This window comes from Meriones unguiculatus, chromosome 17 (genome assembly GCF_030254825.1).
Source record: "Meriones unguiculatus strain TT.TT164.6M chromosome 17, Bangor_MerUng_6.1, whole genome shotgun sequence".
In the NCBI taxonomy this organism is placed as follows: domain Eukaryota; kingdom Metazoa; phylum Chordata; class Mammalia; order Rodentia; family Muridae; genus Meriones; species Meriones unguiculatus.
This window is the reverse complement of record NC_083364.1, coordinates 28368961-28393785: the sequence shown is the minus strand read 5'-3', so window position 1 is coordinate 28393785 and position 24825 is coordinate 28368961. Positions and strand designations below refer to the sequence as shown.

General features: G+C 44.7%; 1 long non-coding RNA gene across 2 annotated transcripts in view; it reads left to right on the top strand.

The window, feature by feature from the left end:
• The window catches only part of LOC132648516 (uncharacterized), a 221050-nt gene that overhangs the window by 45019 nt on the left and 151206 nt on the right, over positions 1-24825 (top strand). The window contains exon 2 of one of the 2 annotated variants that reach the window (XR_009586914.1): positions 23708-23829. The exons of the other annotated variant lie outside the window; for it this stretch is intronic. This is a non-coding gene — a long non-coding RNA (uncharacterized LOC132648516). The remainder of the gene's footprint in view (positions 1-23707; positions 23830-24825) is intronic. 2 annotated transcript variants of the gene reach the window in all.

Genomic DNA, 24825 nt, shown 5'->3' with positions numbered 1-24825 from the left:
GTTTCTTTGCCCCGTTCCCTCTCCACTCCAGTCGTTCTCGATCAAATACCGTTTCTTATAGATGCCAGTGTGTTCTGTCTCAGGGTCTTTGTACATGCTATTTCCATCGCTGACTCTCATTACCACATATGGCCTCATGTCTTGTTTTTCTCTCTGGAGCTTGCTTTAAAAAACACATTTTCAAAGGCTTTGTGCCCGAGCAGGCTTGTGTAAAACGCTCCAGCCTTCACCCTCTTTCCTCTGTTCTCTGATGCTCTACAAACTACATGGAACTCACTGGCTTTTTCTTCTCTTTTCTCTTATTCATTGTCTGCCCTGTACAAAACCAGAGTATACGTTTTACAGAAGGCAGGGCTTTTTGTCTGTTTTATGCTCTTCTGAGCCTATCTAGAACAGAGCCTGACATGATAAGTGGAATAAGAGAACAAATATGATTATTCTTGAGTGATAACCAAAATATACAATGTTCTATTTTACTACTATAATTTAAGTTTATTAAATATTTTATTGGTTCAATTTGCCATCATTAGCCGTACTTGAGATAAACATATTAAGCGTTTTATAGATACGCTTACTTCTACGGAGTCTGTGGCTTTAAAAAAGGCTCCTGCCCTGGAGAGTTTGAGCTGCCAGATCAGGTCTGTCAAGCTTTCTGTAACCAACTGACAAGACAGCATTTCTCGTCCTTGTCTTGATGTGGTGTCCCTGCTAGCGAGGTGGCTTGAGCACTCCCTGTGGACATCCTGGGATTATTGGGTTAATTTAATAGCATCTTGACATAGAAAAGCAAAAACTCAAAGGCAAGTCACACACATGCGCCAATCACTACTGTCACTGGCTCTCTGTTGCACGTCGGGAGAGGATTCCGAGAGCAGGCTCTTCTCGGTGACGGAAACAACTGATGGGACGAGAGAGCCGGGCGTTGTGTGTTATTCATTCTTCACAGGGACTGAGATGCTCAGAGGAAAGGTTCTTTGAAAATCTGAGTGCTATTTGGGAGTTTATCAGGAGGGAGAGGAGAGCAGAGGCAAGCTATGTCATGGAATATTCCTTCCTTTCTTCCATTCCCCTGAGCTCTGCGCTGTTGCGTCTCTTGCTGTGTATTATTGACAGAGGAAATGCTGATTCATGGGTCTGAGTTACAGGAAACCTTGTTTCCTGGTGAAGAAATAAGCTTCATGGTGCTGCCAGCGCCCTCCCTGCCAGTTGCTGCCACATGCCCCGCTCTGGGCCTGCACCCAGGCCGTCTGAGGAGGGGCAGGGCCCACTCAAGCTTAGCCAGTGAAGTCACTTTCCCTGGCCCAGCTCCCCATCATGCCTCCCTGGGCCTTTCTGCTCTGACCTTACAATACCTTTCTAGCCTATCTCCCCTGCTCGCTGCTCGCCTTACCAGCTTCAGCCACGAATGAGCACGCCCGACCTCTGCGTGAGCACTCTGTACTTCCTAGTCTGTGCCGTGGCTCCTCATGTTCCCTGCCTGAACTGGCCCCTGACCCTGTGTTGGCCCACTGAAATCCTACCTCTGCTTCAGCTCTGCACAGCTGCTCTGCTATATGAGGCCAGCTCTGCTTCCCTCTGCTTATTGGCAATTTTTTTAAGTAGGGGTGTTTCCAAATATTTGACCATTTGTATATACTTACCAACTCCAGAAGTTACCTGATTCCTCCTAAATAGCTCTGGCTTTCACCATCTTTGAGCTCCTCCAGCCAGCTCTTGCATTCCTGCTTAACTTACGTTTCCTGGCCTGAACACAGAAGGTCAGTCAGTGGCTTTGGACTTTTCTCTTTACTCACTCACCATTTACAATGAAGAATCTGAGACCAAACAGATGTGAGCTGAGCTAGCCAACATTGTAAGTTAGACAATGGTAAGCTGAGTTTTTTTTTTTTTAATTTTTTTTTATGAAAGTCCTCATGATCTGATTTAAAATGATTGTATAGTTACTATATTCTAAACACAACAGAAGTTCGGGTTACATAATTATTAAATGTGCAATGAATGAATAAATTAATCCAGTTGATGAATGCAGGGACTTTCTAAGCTCAGCACTGAGCAGTCAAGTACCAGGCAGCCGTTTTTGGTCTGGTCTGCTCTGTTATCTGACCTCTACCATCAGGGGATGGCTGACTTAGATGGAGAGAGAGCCATATGATTATAAAAGCCCGTGTGAGTTAGTCAACGTTTCTATTGATAGGAGTTATAAAAATCTCTTCTCCTCTACTGTCAGGTGGACTAGAAAGCAGACATTCGGTACTAGAGGATCTAACTGCTCTGAAGTTACCTCTAATTAGTCAGATAGGAAGAGAAGTGGAGAGGGTTTGATCTGTGTGCTTGGGCACTGGAAGACTGGGGAGGAAGGCATGATGGGAGGCTTGGAGATATCAAGGAAGAAAGAGAAAGCAAATCCTGGAAATAGAGTACCAGACCCCGCTCACACCTGGACTTTGAGCTATAGTCGTGGGGAAAGTCACCTGAAAGTCCGATCCAAGTGCTTGGACTTTCCTGTGTCACAGTAGGAGAAGGAATCAGCCAAGGGCTGAAGGGTAGAGCGGGGATAGTGTGAATAAAGTGAGTATGTAGGTAGTCTTTCCTCCTAAAACATAATTCTAGGGCTGGAGAGATGGCTCAGCAGGTAAGAGCACTGTCTGTTCTTCTGGAGGTCCTGAGTTCGATTCCCAGCCACACATGGTGGAATCTGATGCCTTCTTCTGGCATGCAGGTGTACATGCAGAAAGAACACTCATACAGAAAATAAATACAACCTTTTTAATAAAAACCTTTTAAATAATTCTAGAAAAAAGTAGACAGCAGTGACCAGGACCTTATCCTTAGTCATTAAGCCAGCTCCACCTCTTTCAAAGAGCGATAGTGACATCAGTGCCTAGGTCACACAGAGGGTCTGTCACAAAAATAAGGAACCAATGTGTGGCTTGCAAGCTGTGAAGGCCCCCAGGACTCTCTGAATTGTTTCAGCACCATGGTGTACCCAAAGGCAAGAGACCTTGCTCCAAAGCAGGGGAAGAGGGGCATGGATAAAAATACAGTCAGGCAGACGCCTGGAACTTTTCTCCCTTCCTCATGTCCCAGTTTTTTTGTTATTACTCCTGTGGAGATGCTCATAAAACCTATCCAAAGAGAAAGCTGCCAATGTGCCAGTGTTGTGGATGACATGTCCAGGCAGGGTTTGTGGGAGGAGTGGGGTGAGGAGAAGTGTTCAGAATTCCACAGCAGTTACAGTGGTAAAGAGCTGGGAATAGGTGGGATTTGTGGAACCAGTTGGGGGGAAAACGCAGGACTTAAGGTTTAATTGGCAGGTATTTCCCTGGATTGGGCTGTGAGGAGATCGTTCGAGTACTGACAGGAATAAAAGGCTTCTCAGAGAAGATTCATGAACTCTGTCAGGCAGGGTTCCACAAGAACAGAGGACCATCAGCCCTCAGAACCCATGAGAATGCTCTCTCATAAGAAGATCCACCTCCCTTCCTGCTGTCCAAGTGAAAATCACAGCTCTCATCTTAAAGGAATAAAAGATTGCTTACTCTAGATCCATTTTGAGTGACCATGAGCCAGGAACACAGGTTTAGGTTGTCCCAAATTTCATGTTCCAAATGTGGAAGTAATTTCACAGGGTTTTTATAGATTTAAGGAATGAAGAAAGTCAGAAATCAAGGCAACTTTAAAATATATTGGTAGGCACACAAAAGGCAGAGTGAGATGGGGGAGCTCTTCCACAGGTCCAAAATGCTGCCTGATGACATTCGTAGCTTGTGGAATGGAGGAAGCTGGTGTCCTGCTAAGGTGATAGCTAAGAAGAGGTTTTTAAATTTATTTTCATGAGTCATTAGTTCAGATCCAGAGTAGGGCCAGGAGCAGCTGTTCCAGAAGCTGAGACTAGCCCAAGAAAAAGTAATTAGCCTTTGAACCTAAAAAAAAAAAAAAAATTTCCTCTCTCTCCACAGTACTGAAATTCCTATCTATCCATCGGTCTCTGCAGACACAGAAACTGCTTCTAGGAGTTTCACGTTCACAGCCAGACTCAGCTTCTTTTCAGGAATTTTCATCCCCACTCCTCTCCTCTCACACACAGTGTCCCTATTTATCTCCTCAGTAAAGCCTGTCTTTGGGAGGATTGGATACTAAATGTGGCCTGGCACTGGGTATCTCTTGCACACTTCCATCATGTTCCTCAGCACAACCAACCCTTCCTGAACACCGCAGATCGGGGACAGAGCCCTCACTCACCCTCCAGACTCCTCCAGGAGTCACAAATTAAAACAAGGTTTGAGCTCCCATGGCTCTTGTTCCTTAGTACGAGTTTAGTTGGAAGTTTCCCAACCAAGGAGGAAAGGTGGGGCTTCCTTTTTATTAGCAAAGGATTCTTCTTCTTCCATACAGTTTTTACTCCAGGACTTTTCCAAGGCAGAGCGGAAACATCCCCAGAATGGATGGAAGACACAATCACTGAGGGCTTGGGAGATTTCCATCAGTGCTCAGGGGAAGACCTGGCCCCAGAGACTGAGACGGCACTGGCGTCACCAGGAGGGTGCCCCACTGGAAGGAAGCACTTGGGCTGTGCTGCATTGATCTCATTAGAAGCAGGGTTAATCCCAAAGTAAATGTTCGCCCATTAGGCTTTTGGTTTCCTGTTGTGATGTTTCCATTTCTTTTCTCAGTGCTTGGGACTGGACTCAGGACCCCACACATGGTAAGCATGTGTTCTACCCTTTAGCTACAACCTAACTCCTATTTTCATTCTCTGCAGCCAGTTTTGATGAGGGTTTAGCATAATTTCCACTGAGATTCCTCCTCTGAGGCCTCCTCTTGAATGGATTATAGCTGTGAGCGCAGGTCAAATGCTCAAGCCCAACAAAGACAGAAAAATACCAAGCATCTGTTTGTACCTGGGAGCCTGTGAGTGTACACAAACCACTCTTGCAAGGCAAGTGGGTAATTTGTGGCAGCTTTTATTTGTTTGTTTTCATTTTGTGTTGTATATGACCCCACCATGGCTGCTCTCAAGCTCCCAAGATGACGGCCATTGGGAAGAGGTACCAGGAACTAGTTCCCATGAACTGTTAACACATTGACTCTAGCACAAGAATGATTGAGAGCCAAAACAGACAAACAGACATACAAAAGCTCAGTGGGAGGCGCAGAGGAGTGGGAACGCAGATGAGAAGTTAGGAAGTGTGTTTGTGTGAGGGTGTTTGGACGTGGGAAGCGTCCACAGTTAATGATGGTGGGTCAGCCAGTACCTGCAATCAAGAATCCATTCTGTTCTAATGAATGCCCATCTTAAGGAAAGTAGCCTCCCCCGGGTATGGAGGACAAACACCACTGTCCTTCTCTAGAAAGTTCTGATCGTGGAATTTTGTGGCCAAAATTTGTGCCAGTTATATCCTGTGGGGATTTTATTCACAACAACCCCCCTCATGGTGTGGATGCTGGTAGTGTCCTCATTTTAAATGAGTATCAGGGGAAGGTTGTAAATCTCTGACACTCTTCAGAGCCTATACCATTAAAGCTCATGGCATTGGTTATGTTTTAAAATTTGAGATCGAGGGTAGGAGAGAAGGCTCCAAGGTTAAGAGCACTTGTTGCTCTTCCACAGGCCCCGATTTCAATTCCCAGCACCCAGATGGTGGTCCATTTCTGTCTGTAACTCCAGTTCCAGTGCATCTGTGGCCCTCTTCTGGCCTCTTGGAGCAAGCATCATGAAGGCATATGAATACACAGAGACATATACATAGGCAAAAGCACATGTAAACTTAAAGTAAAAATATAAAATAAATTAAAAGTTGAATGTTGGTGATTCCTTGCCACATGGCTTTGAACCTTGGGCTACCAAGAATGTCCCAGAAAGTAAATATGACCCTTTGGCTACTGAAAATGTCCCAGAAGTAAACATGTCCCTCTGGCTACCGAGAATGAACCGGAAGTAAACAGATGTTGCTGCTCCTGAGGACAGAACAATTGACCGACTGCAGCTGAGATGTGGTGCGCTGCCTCCCACGGCACACGTGACAGAAGCAGTGGTGACAAACTTGCAAGGTTGTCAAACAACATAAGTGACTTGAATATTCTCTTTAGGGGATGACCACTCTGACAGAGACCCAGAAAGGGACCACCCAGCTGACAAGCCTCCTGAGGAGGCAGTATGTTTCTGTTGAATGTTTCCTTCTAAGATGGCATGCTAAGATGGCTCTCCCTAGAGACTGCATTCACCACTCGGAGCTCACCATCATGGCCAACAGTTGGAATTTTGGCAGAGCAAATGGTGGTGTGGTGGAAAAGTTGGTGCTCGCTCATACTTCTTTCACTGGCTGAGCAGGTGGCGTCAGGAATATCCCTTCCTCTCCCTAGGGCCTGTGTCCAGTGGGCAGGCTTATTCTTTCCAATATTTGCTCTAGATAGTGTGGAGAATCCTAACAACTTGGAGATGCTTTTTGAGCCTTCAAAGAATACAAAAGCCCCGTTGGAACTGGGAAATAAAATGTTTAATCACCAATGTGCTGTCTGCTCAGGAATTCCTAAAAGATTCAGTGTTGTTGGTAACAAGAAGGAGCCCCAGAAAGCATAGGAAGCATGACATAAGCCTGGCACAGAGCCCTGTATCTACCCTACCCATGCTCTGGCTTCACCTGCCGCTGGAGTGATTAGAACAAGGCCTGCTACTGCTGTGGGCTTCCTGCCCTGCTGCTCCAGGGAGGGACCTCTCCCAGCCTCATTCTTAGTGGCCTCCTCATCCCCTGTCTGGAACAACTGTGCCTAATCCCTTCTCTCCTTCCTGCCCCTGCCCAGAACTCCCACCTGCCCCTTCTGATTCGGTGCCAGCAGCTGGTCAGCGGAGGAAGCCAAATGTGCTGAACAGATGTATGCAACATTGGTGGGCACGTGCAGTGGGGCTGCCTGTCTGGCCTAGGCCTCGGGAGGGCTTCCTGTCAACTAGCCGAAGGCTGGGAAGTCACTTACAGGGGCCCTGTCAGAGGAGGCTCTGACGGTACAAGTGGCATGCCATCCTGCGGTCCTACTCCCTGGCTTGCCATTCTCTTTACTCTCTCTCTCTCTCTCTCTCTCTCTCTCTCTCTCTCGTAATAACCTCTCCCTAGTTTTATTTTATTTGTTCCTTCTAACTCTTCCTCCTTGATCAAGCTCCTGAGCATGTCTAAGGATGATATTTTTTAAAAGGCAAAAAAGTAGGCTCCAAAAGAGGATTTCAGACTTGTTTCTCATAAAAGACACAACAGGTCATGAAACCTGTCAGAACAATAGCAGCTGGTTTTCACCACAGCTTGCCCCAAATCTAGGATCTTAACGACATCACTTCCTTCCTTCCTTCCTTAGTCACAGTGGTTCTCAGAAGCAGGTACCCTTGCAAGCAAGCACCTTTGATTTTTGTAGACACTTGGCTCATTCTCCTCACTGCCACCCATCTGTTTAAGTGAGAAGAACTTGAGAACAGCGGCAGTCAACCTGAGAGGGTCCCCACACACATCGCACAGAGACCTTGCTGAAAATAAAATTAGCAGGCTGGCCACAACCATTTGAAGATTGTTCAAAGTTTAGGTCAAATGGATACTTACCTTGTAAATATAAGCGGAACAGCTTGTATTCTGTGATTTCATCATCTGAGAAGCAGCCTCCATAATAAAAGAAAAAACAGCAGTTTCAACACACTTGTAGTGATTTGTGTCACAGGTGCTTTAAAAAATATATATATATATATTTATATATATATGGTCTTAAGTATTAACCCTCATCAGTGCCATCCTGAAGGGCCCCCCAAGTCCACAGACATATCACATGCCCCTTACCTGTGTCCACTGAGCAGAAAACATAACATTCCTAAGTAAGATCTTGTCTGGATTTTGTGTATTGCCTAAGAGGTCATGGGCATTTTCGAAATATTAAATTATAGGGGTGGGTTTCTTATTTCGCCCAGAACTTCTAGGAAGCTCAGAGTTGAATCCGGCACGCAATGCAGTCGTGATTCTAATGCTAGCCTCCGGCATTTCCTTTTGCTTTAATAACAACTTCCTACTTCCATTTTTTAATAGCCTTTGTGTATAACTCGTTTTGTGATGCCAACTGGCCAGTGTCCTTTTTTAGAAAAATCAGATGGTGAATAAAGAAAGGAAACGCCACAGAAAAGACTTTGACTAATGGCGAAAAGGATTCCTGATGCCTCCCTCCCTGTCTTTAATTAGTTGTCTATGTATTTATTGTAAGGTCCTCATCGTACCACCCACTCCCTGAAGGCAGAGCTGCTCATCTGCTCCCCTGGGGCTGTGTATTTAGTGAGATTCTCTTTAATAAATAGAGCTTTAGGGTTCATTTCAGAGACAGTAGAATGAGACTCTTCATCCCCTGTCTTTCACACCCCCTCCCGTTACTCCTTTTCTCCTTTTGTAGGAGACTACCAATAATGCTTACAGTGGAGGCTGCCCCAAGTTTGTCTGCGGGGCTGCGTCTGTGTTGGTGGGTGAGATGTTATGTGCTCCTCTCTCCTCCGAGAAGCCTGCCATAAATTTATTTTCCTCTACATTGTTCTCTCCCTCTTCCTGAATAATCCTCGGTAATGTTCTCCTACATAAATAATAACCACTTACATTTACATAAGCGCTGCTAACGTCGACACGTTCTTTCCAAAAAGGATTTAAGATAGACGTCTTAGAGGATTTTTAAGTTTTACAATGCACTCTCCGATGTTATTGCTGCCTTTATTAGCTAATAATTTATTGTGCATTTACCGTGTGCCAGGCACTACGCAAGGGCTCTTTGTACCTTTGTACGCTTTCTAATTCAGACCTGCCAGTAATCCTATGGAGAAGCCACACACAGCAGTCTCACTCTGAATGCAGACAGACAAAGAGGCTCTGGGACTTGCCCAAGGTCACATAGCCAGGAAAGGATCAGGACCCCAAGCTACAAAGCCAAGAGTCAGGGTTCTGATCTCTGCATCACTTGTATCCCTTTGGGCCATTGCTCAACTCTGGGGAAAGGAGTAGAGCGGGGAGATTTGCATTGTCTTGCGACTAAGAGGAAAGGAAAGAGGCATGGGGGGGTGCTCAAAGAACCCATTCACTCCCTTCAGCAGCACCACAAGTCAGATGCAGCTATTTATATCACAAATGTGAGGACAGAAGCCACCAGTCCTGAGTTAACTAGTGCAGACGCTCCTCTGAGTACAGGGTATCATTCAGGGTCTATTTGACTCCAAAGTCCTTATTTTTTTTCCTGCTGTTGACTAGGAGAACCCGGCTCATGTTTACACAGTCGGCTAGCAAACAAAACAAAACAAAACACCAAATCTGACCTAAAGTAATTTTCTTCAAGGACTTTTTACAAGTTCTGGCACTCTAACGGGGTCAAAAAAGTGTCCACTGTCTTGGTTATTCAGATTGACTTTCCCCATGTGGCCTTGACACTTAAGGGAATAGAGTACCTGACTGTGATTTGACAAGGAAAAAATGCCTTTGAGTCTCCATCCCCTTCAGGACAGAGAGTGAGCAGCTTTGGGGAACAGGCTACTTTGAAACAAGGGCTCCTGAAGCTAAATGAAAAGTTGAGTTGGAGCTACACTCTTTATTCCTTAAGAACGTTTGACCTCATTAAGTAGGATGAAGCAAATGGAATTTTCTGATTTTTTTTTCTTTCTTCAGGTTCTACAAGGGATGAAAGCGCCAAAAAAAAGTAAAGAATGTTACTCAGACTTCTAGCCTGTACCCTACAGTGACACTGCTGTGTCTGAGGAATACAGGTTTCAGAGCTCCCATCTCCTGTACTCTCTCTACCCTTGGCTACCACAGGGAGAGGGAACTCATTTACAGGCTGCTTTATTTTTTGTTTTCAGACGTGATCCCACTGTATCATTTTAGCTGGCCTAGAACTTGCTGTGTAGACCAGGCTGACTGCTGAGTAACAGAGTTCCACCCAAATCTGCCTCCATAATGCTGAGATTTAAAGTATGTGCCACCACACCGCTCTTCACAGGGTAGCACTCCTTTGGGTTCTTTCTCAGATACCTGAAGCAAACTGTAGGCCCTGGTCACAAGGTTCCAGGCCAGGAGGAACAGAAACCTTGACAGATTTTCCAAAGGACCCTTAGGTGAATAATAATAATAATAACAACAACAACAACTTATCTCATTATTCTAATATTTGAACATGGAGTTGATAGTGGTCAACAGTAGGTCAGGGACCATGTACCCAGACCATGAAATTGTCTAGTTCTTGTCTAAGTCTGCTTATATAGCACAGTGCCAGCTTGGCATATATCACGATTTCGGAGGGGAGGAAGGAGAGGTCCCCAAATGACCCTCTTCTCCATGGATATTGCCAAGTTAGTGGGACAGTAGGAAGAATGCTGATTTTTTTGAACTGGAAGAAACTATAGAGATTATGTCTACCTTCTGAGGTTAACACTGAAAACAGATCAAAGCTGGGAATGTAAATGAACTTGCTTAAAACCACAGAGTAGAGCTAACGCAGCCAACCAGTCCTCTGGGCTTCCCTCACAGAGTGGACCAGCTTTTTCTTCTTCTTAACAGCAGGAGAACAAAGAGATGAAATTGCCATCTGTGATGGAGGGAACAAATGTCACGGCCTTCTCTGGCTCTAAGCAACAATCTCCACTGACATGTCATTTTTCAAAGAGTGTCTCACTTCTAAATAAGAGAAGCGGAGCCTTGGTGTTCCAAAATGATAAAATGGTAAAATCATGCATTGGCATCTGTGAGTGTCTCAGACACCCCAAGCCTTTCAGAAGCAGAAAGCAAGATGCCCATAATTTTTGCTTTTCATCTTAGGTATCACACAGTGATGAATTTTCTTCAAAGCAGTAACCAGTTTGCTTTTCTCCTTCCTTGATTGTTTTTAACCCCCAAAATGTTTGGGGTTGCAGAGGCAAGCTCCCTTTGAAACGCTCTTGACTTATCTTACAGATCTCTTGGGGACTGCATTTATTACCAAAAGGACTGTTTAAATCAGAAATCAGGCAGGACGCGTCGTGGGACACGACTGCAGAACACTGTATGAGATAGCTGTGAGACAACCTGTGGAAAAGGGATGGTGGAGACCATATCAAAAGTCACATGCCAGGCCACTTGTTCTCCATATGACTGTTGGCCCTGAGAAATTCTCAGATGGTGAATCTGTTGCTATATTGATAAGCAAAGTTATTTGCAAGAGCATAGACTGTTCCTGTCTAATCACTCCTTTGAGATGATCTCTCTATTTTGTAGATATCAAAAAAGCTCAGCATTTCCTTTTATATTCAGTGAAATTTATAAACACTACTTGCCTGGTTCTCAAAAGGACCTGTGAAGTAGATGGGAAAGGGATCTGCATTTATGCATTAGTCAGGTTTATTATCGGTGTGGTGAAAACCATGACCAAAAGTAACTTAGGGAAAAGGTTTGATTTGGTTTATTTATCCCAAGTCACAGTTCACTGAAGGAAGCTAAGGCGGGAGCTCGAGCAGGGCAGGAACCTGGAGGCAGGAGCTGATGCAGAGGTCATGGAGGAGTGCTGCTTACTGGCTTGCTCCTCATGGCTTGTTCAATCTGCTTTCTTACAGAACCCTGGAACATCAGCATAACGTGGGCACCACTCAAAATGGGCTGGGCCCTACCTCATCAATCAGTAATTAAGAAAATGCTCTTGAGGCTTTTCTACAGTATAATCTTATGGAGGCCTTTTCTCAATTAAGGTTCCCTCCTTGGAGATGATGATGATAGTTTATGACAAGCTGACATAAACCTGGCAGTTGCAGGGCCTTCATTGTCATTCTGCAGATGAGGAAATCAGTATACTTGCAGGTGAAGTACCCTGCTCCATCAAGGCCATAGATATAGGAAAATGTCTCCTGAACTTTAATCCAGACTTCTTTCTTCTGTGTGGTCTTCACATGACCACAAGGACCTGTTGGAACTGTCTGTGAGAGGATCCTTCTTTCCTCTTTCCTCCTGTCTCTACATAGCTAACTCTTCCTACTTCTGTTGTAAGGCCAATTCAATCTACATTCACTCTCTGATAGATTATTTTTTTTTCTTCATGATCTCTTTGCATGCTCTAGCCCATCAGGGAACTCTGATACATAGTCAGGTGCTTTTCATGTAATCCCAAAAGGGAAAGAACCCAGTGACTAATTAGAATGGAAGCTTATTGAGAAAGGGATCAATTTTTTTTTCATTCATCATTTATTATGGTGCTTGGAATATATTAGTCAATTAGTGATTGACCAAAAGTTGCTTAGGCTTAAAAAGTAAGCTATTCTGGAAAAAATTCCAAGGTAGTAGCAAATGAAAACTAAGTTTCAGCCTTCAATCTTCAGAGAAGAATGCTTGAGGCAAAGGATGGCTTCCCAAGTCCAGTGAATCGTGTGATGACTATGAATACTTAGGAGGCAAAGGGACTCTGGGAAGTACTCTGTAAGATGGGTTTACCAGTACTCCCATTCTCAGTGTGCTGAGCTCCCTTAGCTGATGCCCTGAAGAGCTGGCATGCACCCACTGTTGCTTTAGTCAAGATTTTTCCTTTAACCAAGTGTCAAAAACAACTTTAGATGGAGAAAATGAATTGGGTAAGGAAAAAAAAATTGTGAGTCCCAGAATAACCTCCAGTTTGGTAATGATTTATCCTGTTCCACTGTTAATTTTGCAATTAAGCAAGAGTACTTTATATGCCTGAATGACCCATGGATTATATCTTAATCAAATTAATGTGTCTGCAACATCAGACTGATCCAGTGCTCAGCTATTAGAATGACAAATGAGCAAAGTCCATGTTTTCTCTCTTCTTTCTTTCTCTTCTTCCCTTCAGGCCCTCTGTCATGAAAAGTCAACTTCTGAAAAGCTGTTGTTTTGATGACTGCCATGAAATCCTATTGGTTAAAAAAATGTGAGAAGCCAGCCCACCCACCCTCAACCCCAGTTAAACCAACTGTAAATGTGTATGAGTCTTGAGTTTGGATGAAAAAAAAAATGTGGTTAATTCTTGTTATGTACTTCCTGCCACTGACATTTGTTGCTGTTGCTGTGTAATGAGGTTGAGGCTGTGTAGGCGAAGCCAATGCAAGTAATACACACACACACACACACACACACACACACACACACACACACACGTATTGTCAGTACTCCTCCCAACCACCATTCTTGGAACCCTTGGGAAGGAGAAAGAGGTGACTGGGAAGATCATCTGTAATTTGCACTTCCTTGTAACAGCCCTCTATGACTTCTGTCATCTAAGTTTATAATAAGACATCTGAAAAACATGATTCAGCATAATAAAATGATGTGCATTTTTAAGATTATAAATCATAAACAATTGTTATTTGATTTGGAGCAAGAGCCTGTGGTTGGAGTCAAAGTCACTATTGGATCATGCTGAAGCTCTACTCAACAACTTCTGGCAGGACATCAGCAGCAGCACCCCTGTCCCACCCAATCCATTTTAAGCAGAAGACAAGATCATTTCAAACAGCGTGTTAATTGGATCAAGCTACTTCCCCTTTAGCAGCTTTCTCCTGGCTTCCACTGTCCCTAGCTCCTACATGGAAGTTCAGAGTTCTTCCTATGGCTTAGAAGGCCCTTGAATCCCAGCATCTCCTCCCCTCCCCAGTGCTGCATATTTTAAAAATTCTTCTGCCATTTCATTGAGAATTTCATATATGTGTGCAATGACACATGACCATACACACTCCCTCCAGCTCCCTCTTAACCTCTTGACCACTTTTCTCTGTGTAGCCCTGGCTGACCTGGAACTCGCTCTGTAGACCAGGCTGGTCTTAAACTCATAGAGATCCACCTGGCCCTGCCTCTCAGGTGCTGGGATTAGAGGTGTGTGCCACCACTGCCCTGCTATCCACTTCTTTTCAAACCCTGTCTTCCCTCACAGTGAGCACTCTCATTCCAGCCTCAGGGGCTTCACACAGGCTGTTTCTCCTCCTGCTCATGCTCGCCTTGGTTCGCAGTTATGAAGGTCATCTTTTCAGTCAGGACTCTGTCTCCCACCCTGAAGAACCATGGTATACCTTCTGCCATTTCCATACATGGCCTTGTGCTGTTTCATCATGGCCTTCTAACTTTGCAAATGTTTCTGTTCTTAATGTCGGGTTGTTGGCTAGCCAATATGCCTCCTATCTGCTCTGTTTGCATCTTTACCTAGTCCTGGGCATCTGATAGGCAAATAACTTTCACTCTCATAATACCTAACCTGTTTGGCCCTAAAATGGAGAGTGTCCATGCCATCCTTTTTCTGCGGGTAGCCATGAGATTCACGCTGATGTTTGCTTTGTACTGAACTTTGAGATTTAGGGATGTCAGCAGGACACATGAGGGAGTTTTTTTTTTTTTTTTTATGTTTTTTTCTTTTTCTCCTCTGTTCAAAGTTCAGGGGCTCATGTATCATAGTTTAGACACTGCTGCTGCTTTCAACACATTCCAGGCAAGGCTATCTGCACTGTTGCTGCAGATGCTCTCCTTTGACCCTATTAGTCAGTGTCTTCCCTTTACCGAATGGGGAAGGCAGAGAGAACATTCAAGTCAAACATCAGACGTACTTTCCTACAGCATTTTCTTGTTCTCTACATAGCTTTCTGAAGGGTAAAGGAGATGCTCAGAAACTGTTGAGGAAGGCACATGTCACTGCTTTCCTGATTCTTTGTCAAAAGGCTGAGGTCTGGTCTTTCCCATCCTCTCCTGTCCTGAGGTGCCACGGCCTAGATTTATTCCATTGTGCTTTCCATGGCTCTGACTTCTTGTGTTAACTTCTCCCAGGCTGTGCTGCTATGTGAATAGTTGCAGGATCAGGAAGGAGCTACGTGTTTTTAGGAAAGCCAATCATTCTCTTTATAAAAGAAAGGTAAAAGCAACCTTACACAGCTTTAAGACTAAATTAAATTACACATATAATAGTGTTTGTTTTATACTTGGTTCTGAATAAATGTCAACTGATTATTACTCTGCTGCCTTTACTAGTCCCTGTTCTCTGTCTGTTCCAAAATCCATGTGCTTGAACCCAGAATGGAAGAGAGAATCAGTTCCTGTTGGCCCACCTTGTCACAAGGAGTGTTGGGTTAATTTAAAATGAATGTCCAGATCATTGACCTCATGTTAAGAGTCTTCATTTCAGCCCCAAATAAGCCTAGACTTCAACTTCTAAAATTCTAGGATGTGAGGGAAGCAAACTCATTCTGTCTTACACATTCACCGCCAGCAATCTGGTGGACTGTCTTTGGTTAGAGCCATGCCACTCTCTGGTCTTATAAGCACATGTCTTTCCAATTCCTAAGAAAATAAAACCTGAGAAAGAACGTTAGGTGGGCAGAAGAATCACAAAAAACAAACAAACAAACAGAGTAGAACTGTTCAGTCTGTACATTGGGCCTGAAAGGAAATGGTTGGCTTTTTAACCAGGAAGGCAGTTGGTACCGTTGCTGCTGTTTCTGTAACTGTTCCCTTAAAACATTAGTGGTTTCCCTGACTCTGAAGAAGTTACCTTGATAGCAGACATGGAAGGACACCCAGACAGGTACCAGGTGACTGCCTGGGAGACCTGGTAAGATCGGTAACTTTAGAACCCGCTGAAAGAACAGCCCAGCTGGCTTCCTAGCTGTTTGTCTCCACTGCCTTCTAACAGGGCTCGGCTTTGAGCTCTGTTACCTTTGTTTGTTAGGGTTCTGCCTAGGATCTCAAGCTGAGAAAGCAACCTTCCTGCTCTATTCATCAAGATTTCCACTTCCTTAAAAGTTCTAGGTTAGATAGGCAATGTTAACCCAGTTGAGCTGAAGAGTGGAGTCCCATTACCTGCCTGTTGTGTTACGTCTTCACAGGACAGTGGAGAAGAAAGGCTGCCTGCATCACAGAGGCTGCAGAAGAAACTCCCTAAAACACCACAGAGTGCCTTCCTCAGGTCAACAACCCGTGTAGGCTGACCAAGGATAGGAGAGTGGGGGAGGGGGGAGGCTTTGAGAGGCAAGTGAAGAGCTCTCTTATTGGTGAGTTTTCAGGTAAAGGAGCCTCATGCTTGCCAGTGTGTGTGTGTGTGTGTGTGTGTGTTTGTAATATGATCTGAGCAGGAAATAAAATTTTGGTGGTAGATGAAGTTCCTAGAGTATATTAATGTGCTTTTTTGAATAGACCTAAAAGCTCAGAGGAAGAATGCCACTTTGCAAACACGCATTCCCCCACCCCACCCTGCACGTGAGTGCGGTGTTTTGCTTTGCGTTGAAAGTGATCTTTTCAGCAAAAGAGCAGGAGCATGGAGGCAGCAGGTTAGGAGCTGGAACTGTGTTAACATCAGACAGAAGATTGATGCCCCACTGTAGTTACCAGACTCTTAGGCAGAGAAACTGGGATATTAAGCTAATAAAATGAAACTGAAGAAGCATCACAAGACAAGTAGTGTTAATGCGCTGTGAACACCTTACACGGCCCTGAACCCTTGGAAGACACTGAATGCCAGCTTCGGTCAGGAAGGGTGGCAGCCTTGTGAAAGTAGAGAAATCCAGGCAGAATCAGGAGACTTCTCCATGGAGAGAAAACAGCGCTGTGTTAATGCACCAAAGCCCCAAGAGCATACTGACTGGTCAAGGACAGGAGGACGGTTGGTTGTGCTGCAGTCACAGAGAATCTTTTTTATTATGATTTATTCACTTTGTATCCTGGCTGTAGGCCCGCCTCGTCTCCTCCCAGTCTTACCCACCTTCCCTAATCTTCCCCTGTGCCCCTCCCCTAGTACCCTGATAGAGGGGGACCTCCCCTTCTATCTGACCCTAGCCTATCAGGTCTTATCAGGGCTGGCTGCATCATCTTCCTCTGTGACCTGGTAAGGCTGCACCCTGACCAGGGAGGGGTGATCAAAGAGCCAGCCACTGAGTTCATGTCAGAGATAGCCCCTGATTCCCTTACTAGGGAACCAACTTGGAAACTGAGCAGCATATGGGCTTCATCTGAGCAGGGGGTCTAGGTCCTCTCCATGTATAGTCCCTGGTTGGAAGATTGGTACAGGACCCCCTGGGCCCAGGTGTTTTGGCTCTGTTGGTCTCCTTGTGGAGCTCCTGTCCCCTCCAGGTCTTTCTAGCTCCCCCTTTTCCCATAAGGTTCCCTGCACTCAAAACCGAGGAATGGATTCAGAAATTGTGGTATATTTACTCAATGGAATACTACATAGCAATTAAAAACAAGGAAATCATGAAATTTGTAGGCAAATGGTGGGATCTAGAAAAGATCATCCTGAGTGAGGTATCCCAGAATCAGAAAGACACACATGGTATATACTCACTTATAAGTGGATATTAGCCATTTAATACAGCATAAACATACTAAATCTATACTCCTAAAGAAGCTAAACAACAAGGAAGACCCTAGGAAAGATGTTCAATCCTCATTCAGAAGGGCAAACAGGATAGATATTGGAAGAGGGAGAAAACAGGGAACAGGACAGGAGCCTTCTCAGAGGACCTCGGAAAGACTCTATGCAGCAGGGTATCGAAGCAGATGCTGAGACTCATAGCCAAACTTTGGGAAGGTAGGCTTTTTAAAGCAGCAGGCAGGACCCATCTTGTGAGCACCTGAGAATCTACTTTGGGGGCTTAACCTTCAACCTAAAATCACTGAGAGCTTTGCTCAAGGAGTGAGTGGTCATTGATAGCAGTGCTGGCTGCGGGGCCTGTTCTACACACAGGTCAAGCAAACTAGGAAAGCAGCCTGGACTCAGACAGTCATGATGGTGAGGGTGGGGAGAGAAGGGATTAGGGAGTGTTTTGCCAGCATGTTGACCGACCTTGGCAGTAGGGCAGTGGGGGTAGATGTTGCAGGTTTGAGAAAGGAACTTTCGAGGTTGATACCCAGGAATTTGATGTGGGTGCCGGTGTCATTCAGAGAGGCAGGAAATCGGCGAGGAAGAAGCAGCTGTTGGTAGACAGGTGTGAGTTCAGTGTGGAGATAAAATTTTGAGGGTTATCGGCATATACATTGCTGTTTCTCAGCGTATTTGCCAGGCAGGTGCCACTTGCCTCACACCTACCTGTGGTACTCAGCAAAGAGGTTGCCAGGGACAGATTTAATAGTGGCTGAACAGCTTGTAAGCATTTTATCTATGAAACGGGCACAGAGAATATAAGATCCAACATTCTTTCAGAAAAGGTGACGGGGAGGAACTTGCAGGCAATGCAGGAGCAATGGAAAAGGCTTCTTCTCCTCTCTCTTTCCTGGTCTCCTGTTTCTCAGGGTATCTGTGGACCCCACACTCCTTTGCACCAGCATTTACTGCATTAATTTGTTCCCAGTGTTAATTTTCTTTGTATTGGTTTTCTTTGCGGGGTGGTACAGTACAAGTAAGGCCCTACCCACTCCTTTTCTTTTCTTTTCTTTTCTTTTCTTTTCTTTTCTTTTCTTTTCTTTTCTTTTCTTTTCCTTTTCTTTCTTTCTTTCTTTTTTTTTTCAATCTAATTCAAGAGGAGGGAAAAGCTTTCATCTAAAGACCAGATGTCTTCTGCTGTGGTCTTTTTTGTGGTCGTTCCATTTTATTTTATTTTATTTTATTTTTTTAAAAAGCTCTGTTGCAGATGAAGCTCATTTAAACACAATGGCAAAGCCACCAAAGGCTCTACCCAGAGATGCTCCAAACTAGGCTATAAAGCCAGGGAGACCAAACAAGGCTACGTCCTGTCTTTTTGGTTCCCCCCACCCCTTGCCTTCTCAGGGGCCAGAGCAGCTGCACTTCAGATGCAGATGGAAGAGGGGAGGGGGCGCAATGGAACTGCTCAGGAAGCTGGTGTGCAGGTGTTGAGGATTCCAGACATCACTCCAACAACAGGCTCTGGGAACACAGAGCCCACAAACAGGCTTGAGCCCTGTCCCCTTGGAGGGCCCATGTGGGCCTGCAGCTGCACGGGGCGTTCATTTTTGTGGTCATCAATGGGCCCTGTATTGAAACTATGAGAGGGAGCAACTGGCATGTTCAGAAAAAGGAAGTGCTTTGGAAGTGGAGCGAACACCAGGCTTGCTGGGGCTGCCCCTTGCCTAGGCTTGTTGGTTAAACTCAAGCCCGTGCATAAAATAGATAGCTGATATATGATATCATGGCATCCGAAGTCTGGAAGGAATCCAGGGACTCATCGAGTCCACCTGTCCCTAGAGATGAGACTTTCTTCTAGGGGTCAGTGACTTGCCCCAGGCCACAGCTTGTGTCAGTGAGATAGAGAACGCAGGAGGGGACAATGACATGCACTGGGCCCCCTCTACTCTAGATAGTGTATTTTTGCATATTATATATATGTGTGTGTGTGTGTGTGTGTGTATACATATAATAAATTGCACAGGAAATCTATGAGATTGGCTTCATAATTTCTTTCTTTTTAATGTGGGGAAATTGAGACTAGTTAACATCCAAATTATCCCAAATCAAAAAGGGAATGAATAAGTCAAGATTTGAATCTATGTATAGATTTATAGGTATGTATGCTTTACTCCAAAATTCATCATTTCCTTACACTTTATTCCTGACTCCTAGGCAAGTGTTGTTTTCTCTCAAAAACACAAAACACGTCTGTACATATTCAAATATTGTTTCTTTTCCCATATGTGTAAAATGTACAAACCTGTATTTAAACCTCAAATATGGAATATTTGTCTTCAGATGTATACGTTAAAGTATTGTGCTATCAAATTCAGCATCAAGTAGTTATAGCTAAGGTTGGTGGTGCGCTCTCTAGTAACCACTTGGATTTTAGTTGTTTTTATTTTTGTTTGTTCAAAAGGCTGTTTTCTTAAAGACAGAACCTGGTGTCCACTGGCCTTACTATTTCTGCGAATCTTAGGTGTTTGTTCATGAGGCACATTTGCAGGCCCTGGTTTAATGCATCTTGGTAATATTAGAAAAGAGGATGCAAACAAAGCCCTTGGTGCTATGTTATAAAGAACACTGAGGGCCAGAGAAGAGAATCTTCCCAGAGAAAAGATCAGGTCTTCTCACTGGCAGAAGCTGTTCCCTGGGAGACTAGAACCACTGACACTACTAAACCACGCCTGCTTCCCTTTGAAAGATGCTGTGGTCCTGTTGTGTACAGCTGAGTCGGCAGACAAACAAGCTGGTGTGTGTGTGTGTGTGTGTGTGTGTGTGTGTGTGAGAGAGAGAGAGAGAGAGAGAGAGAGAGAGAGAGAGAAAGAGAGAGCTCTTAAAGGTGACATCTCAAAGTGTGGGTGGTGCTGGAAGGGGAAGGGATGGTGGAGTGATGACCTATAAGAGGTGAGATTCTGTGGATGGCTTTCTTTGCACAGATGTATCACCCTCTGCCTGCCTGAAGGCTGTGGCAATCCTTGGGTGAGAGCCTTCAAAGGAGCACCCAGTGGGTAGAGGACAGCCATGATTGTGGTGATGGCATGGCTAGGGTCTGGCCCAGAATCTGGGCATTGGTTTTGAGCAGTTTTGTGACTTCACCTCGAGTTTCTGAGAGCAGCTATTTTACTGCGTAGGTGGGACCACAACCCTTCCTTGGGAAAATTAACTCAGCAGTATCCTCTGCTGATGAATGAGGCTGAATTGTGACCTCTCTGAGGAACAATACAGCAAGAGATCTGAGGCTGCAATGGTGGTGTACTGCCTTGATCACACCCCTGTGTTATGGACAGAACACTGGGACCCTAGAGTAAGACAGGCTCTGTGACTTCATGCCTGTCTTAGAGAGTTCATATAGTCAACAAACATCTGTTGAGTAGGTAACTTAGAATGCTGTTTTCAAGGTTCTCTCAGTTTATGGGAAAGAAAGGCCCCATCAACTGGTATAAGAGGGGGCCTCACGGGAGAGAGAATTCAAGCAAAATGAAGAGATAGGAAAGTCTGACTGAGAAGCACACACCGGCAAGAAGGAGTGGCATGCTTAAAGATTCAGAAGTGGGAAGGTTGCGGTATGGTGTAGGACTTGGAGGGCTGGCTGGAATCTAGGGTGTGTCTCTGTATGTATGAGTTTGTGGGGTGGGATTAGCAGGCCAAACCAGCAGGTAGGGAGGTGTTAGATGATGAAAGGCCTGAATCTGGACCATCCTGTGAGAACCAAAGGAGGTTTGGAGGATGTCAAACAGAAGCATAACAAGATTATAAATGGAATTCGAATGTATCATTCCATACACAGACTGAAAAGTAGATCTTGAGGAGGCAGGGAGACAAGTCAGAAAAGGTGAGAAACAGCCAGCATTAATGAATGAATGATGGCAGTGGTGGTGATGATGATGATGATGATGACCTGTCTACATACATCAGCTGCAAAGAGAAAGGAAAAGAGAAAAGATATGAGAAATCCTGGAATTGGTGTTCATCTGGACATTAGAGTGACTGAGGACACAGGAGGAAGATGGACCCAGAATGTCCTGGGCTCTAGCTTGGGTAACAATGTAGATGACAGCTAAGAGGCAGAGGAGCTGAGTGTGGTTAGATGATCTGGTACCTTGCGTTCATGTGCAGACATGCTGCTTGCATGATGCTCTGGGCTGTCAAAGTGTAACCATGGGTGAAAGAGTCAGTCTGGAGCCTAGCCGATACACACTGGTTGGGAGATACAGGACATGCTTAAAAGTCCAGTCCATTCACAGTGATGTCCAAGGGTCCAAGACCTAGCTGACAGTCCTGCAAGGGCAGAGGGTGCTCAGCATTGGTCCTGAGGGGTAGACAGGAAGTACACTATGTGGTGAAGTAGAATACACAAGGACGCACCCAGGCCCTAGTCTGTCTGTGTGCTGTCAGAGCCCCGATGGGGGCCAGATTGGATCTCGTTGTGTTGGAGCTTGTTGCAAGATACAGTGTTCACTCATTTCCTCTTCGCCCCCACCTGCTTCCCACTGTCAGCTCCTCCTCGCCTTAGTCATCAAACTGAGTCATCTTTGAGGTGATTCCTGCCACCTTTCCCTCCATCAGGGTACAAGAGTTTGAGAAGGAGCTACAGAACATAAGCATTTCTGTATGCTGGCTAGATGGGAACATGAGAAAGGGTCTCTTCCTCTGAGTCCTAATCCATGTATCATTCTTGAGTTCCCAAAAGTCTGTGTCTATGATTCTTGGAAAATAAGGGAGGAAAATGTGATGGAGATTGACTCTGCCTCCTGTGCTCAGCAAATGTTGAACTTGTTGACATCTTCTCTCTTTCACACTGGTCATGAGCAGGGGATATTACCCTCAGTGAGGTTATGCCTTTTCCCAAATCTACCCTGTATGTACAGCTGTAATATTTCAAAGACTACAGGGTCGTATAACATTCCTTTGCCTCCTTATCACCTCCAGGAGAGAATGATTTTCAAGGCAACTCATGGAACATCCACTACTAAGCTAGCAGTACTGCTGATCTACTGAGCTCAGTACCAGCTACTGAGCGAGAGGATTTGTGCTCTTGAGATGCCCTTTGATTTACCCCTTGATATTATTTGAGCCCCACCTATAAGTGGAATCTTCGTATTCAGTAGGTGACCAAAGCTTCTTCTTTGGTCACCTTCTAATATGAGATCCTGGGTGCTATGGAAAGACAGAATGGATGGGCATTGGATAGTCAGTGAAGAGTTGAAGGGAGCCATCTCAGTTCTTGTAAATACATCTTGTACTGTGAGGCTTTCACTAAACACGGAATCTGTGTCAGGAAACCAGGGTCATGGAAACTGACTGCACTGAAGTGGGGGACTATGGAAAATGTCAGGTACCAAGTTAGACACTAAAAAGTTGTAGGATGGTGGTTTCAAATGACTGAAGCAGACTTTTAAGGCACTATTCACAAAAAAATGAATTTCTGAAGTTTTGCAAGCTTGCTTTTTTCTGACAGTCAGTTATCTGTTGCCTGTACCCTTGGTTTTAGATGGTAGGGTGCTGTTGAGGTTGTGGGAGTGACTGAAAAGCAAGGAGGGTCTTGACATCAAGGAGCTCAGAGACTCATGAGATGGTCACATTTTAATGATGGTTTTGGAAACTTGTATAATGTGAAAAGTGGTGAAAGACTTTCCATGGAATGGGGGGAGACTGGTATTTGGGAGAAAGAGAGGTGGCAAAAAAAAAGGCCCTTTGAAGAAAGAGTGTTGTTAAGGCTGAATCTTTTCGTGTGTGTGTGTGTGTGTGTGTGTGTGTGTGTGTGTAGTGAACACAGGAAACATCAGCAGGGACTGTTCTAGAATGATGATCTTAACAACAACAACAACAGAAACAGACACTAGGACAAGAAAACCAGTAAATTCACTGGACAGAATGGTCTGGAAGCGAGCCACACTTTCCTGACTTCCTTGAACTCAATTGTTGGGGTCATGCCCTTGAGTTCAACCTGAGCAGCAGATGCTGAGCCCTGGTTCTTGGTTTTTCACTGTTTTTCATTCTTAGTTTTTCTCAGTAACTAGGACCTTTTTGCATCAGCATCTTCTCCTTCAGAGAAACAGAACATATGCCCTGGTACAAACTAGAAATGACAACACACAAGTTGTCTATAGACTCAAGAAGCCAACCTCTGGAATTGATGTTGAAAGTCAGAAGGGGACGTTGAAGCTTTAACTGACCATGTCTATGCACACACAGAGCCCAGGGGTTGAAACTGTCTGTCTCTAGTGGGTGTTGTGCCATTTCATTTCCATGCCCACATAGGAAGATATGCACTTTGAGCAGATGCAGAGCAGCTGTGTTCACTTGTGCTCTTTGGAACACTCTTGAGAAAATTACCTCAATTTATCTTAATTTCTAGGTGCCATCTTCCAAGGGCTTCCAAAAGACTTCATCGTGAAGCCAGAGTACATCATACGTCCAAGATGGGACGAAAGTTAGAATTCCACACTCTCAAGCAGTGCTTTCTGAAAGCTAAGACAGGTGAGGATTTTCCCCTTTTTTATGCAAGAGCCTAAGGATATTGAGGTTGTGCAGCTCTCAGACACAAATGCAGAAAGATTCCCGAGCTGCTCAGGAGAACCATCCTGGGAACTTAGTGGACTGTGGCATTTTTCAGAGTGACACCAGCTCTGACGTCAGGGCATGGCAATTTTTCTTGGTTCCACTGTGTATTGCCTGATGACTTTGGATATGGCCATTTTTCCAACTGTAACCCCATTTTTTTTTAAGATCCTTAAAGCAAAGCAGTTGGTGTACAACCGCTGAAAGCCTTGCAGCCCTCACAGGGGAGCTTGGGCAGCACTGAAGAAGGACTTTGGTCAGCTGATTGATGGGCTGGATCTTTGGATGGTATGGAATTGTCTACTCTGTTGATCGGAAGGGCTACTCTTACCCTGGCTGACACTCTGCCATCTGAACCCAAACTGAAAAGGATTCTCTCCACACGCTCAGCACTAATGTTTTATGGAAGCCCTCTACACACTTTGAACATTTTTGGTTGGTGAGGCCTCTGCATCTATGCCGAACAAAATCTGAATTGTAGCAGTGCAGTATTAAGCTGTTGCAATCCTAGGGAAAGGTGATGGATATTATAATGAGGCTCTTGCCAGCATGTGGATGGGCACAAACCAACAGCTTTTAAAACTTTCCTCTTCATACCCACTAACCAATGATTTCCCTTAACCAGGAGCCCAAGGATTAATTCCCGTGACAATTATGAGTTTGCTGGGGAAATTTAGTACTTCTCCTACTTTTACATATTCACAGGGATGTATGTACATCTATAATATATTTATGATTTGATATCTGCATATTCCTTGATTGCAATTCCTCTATTGCATCTAGATAACCTCTCATGTATCTATGATTGATTCATTTGATTGGTTCAAAGCAGGGATGAAAAGTGTTAAGAACTGCAGTGTTGTAAGAAGGCCAGTGAGAAGTCGTCTGGTCTGTCCTGTGCTAAGGTAGTTTCAG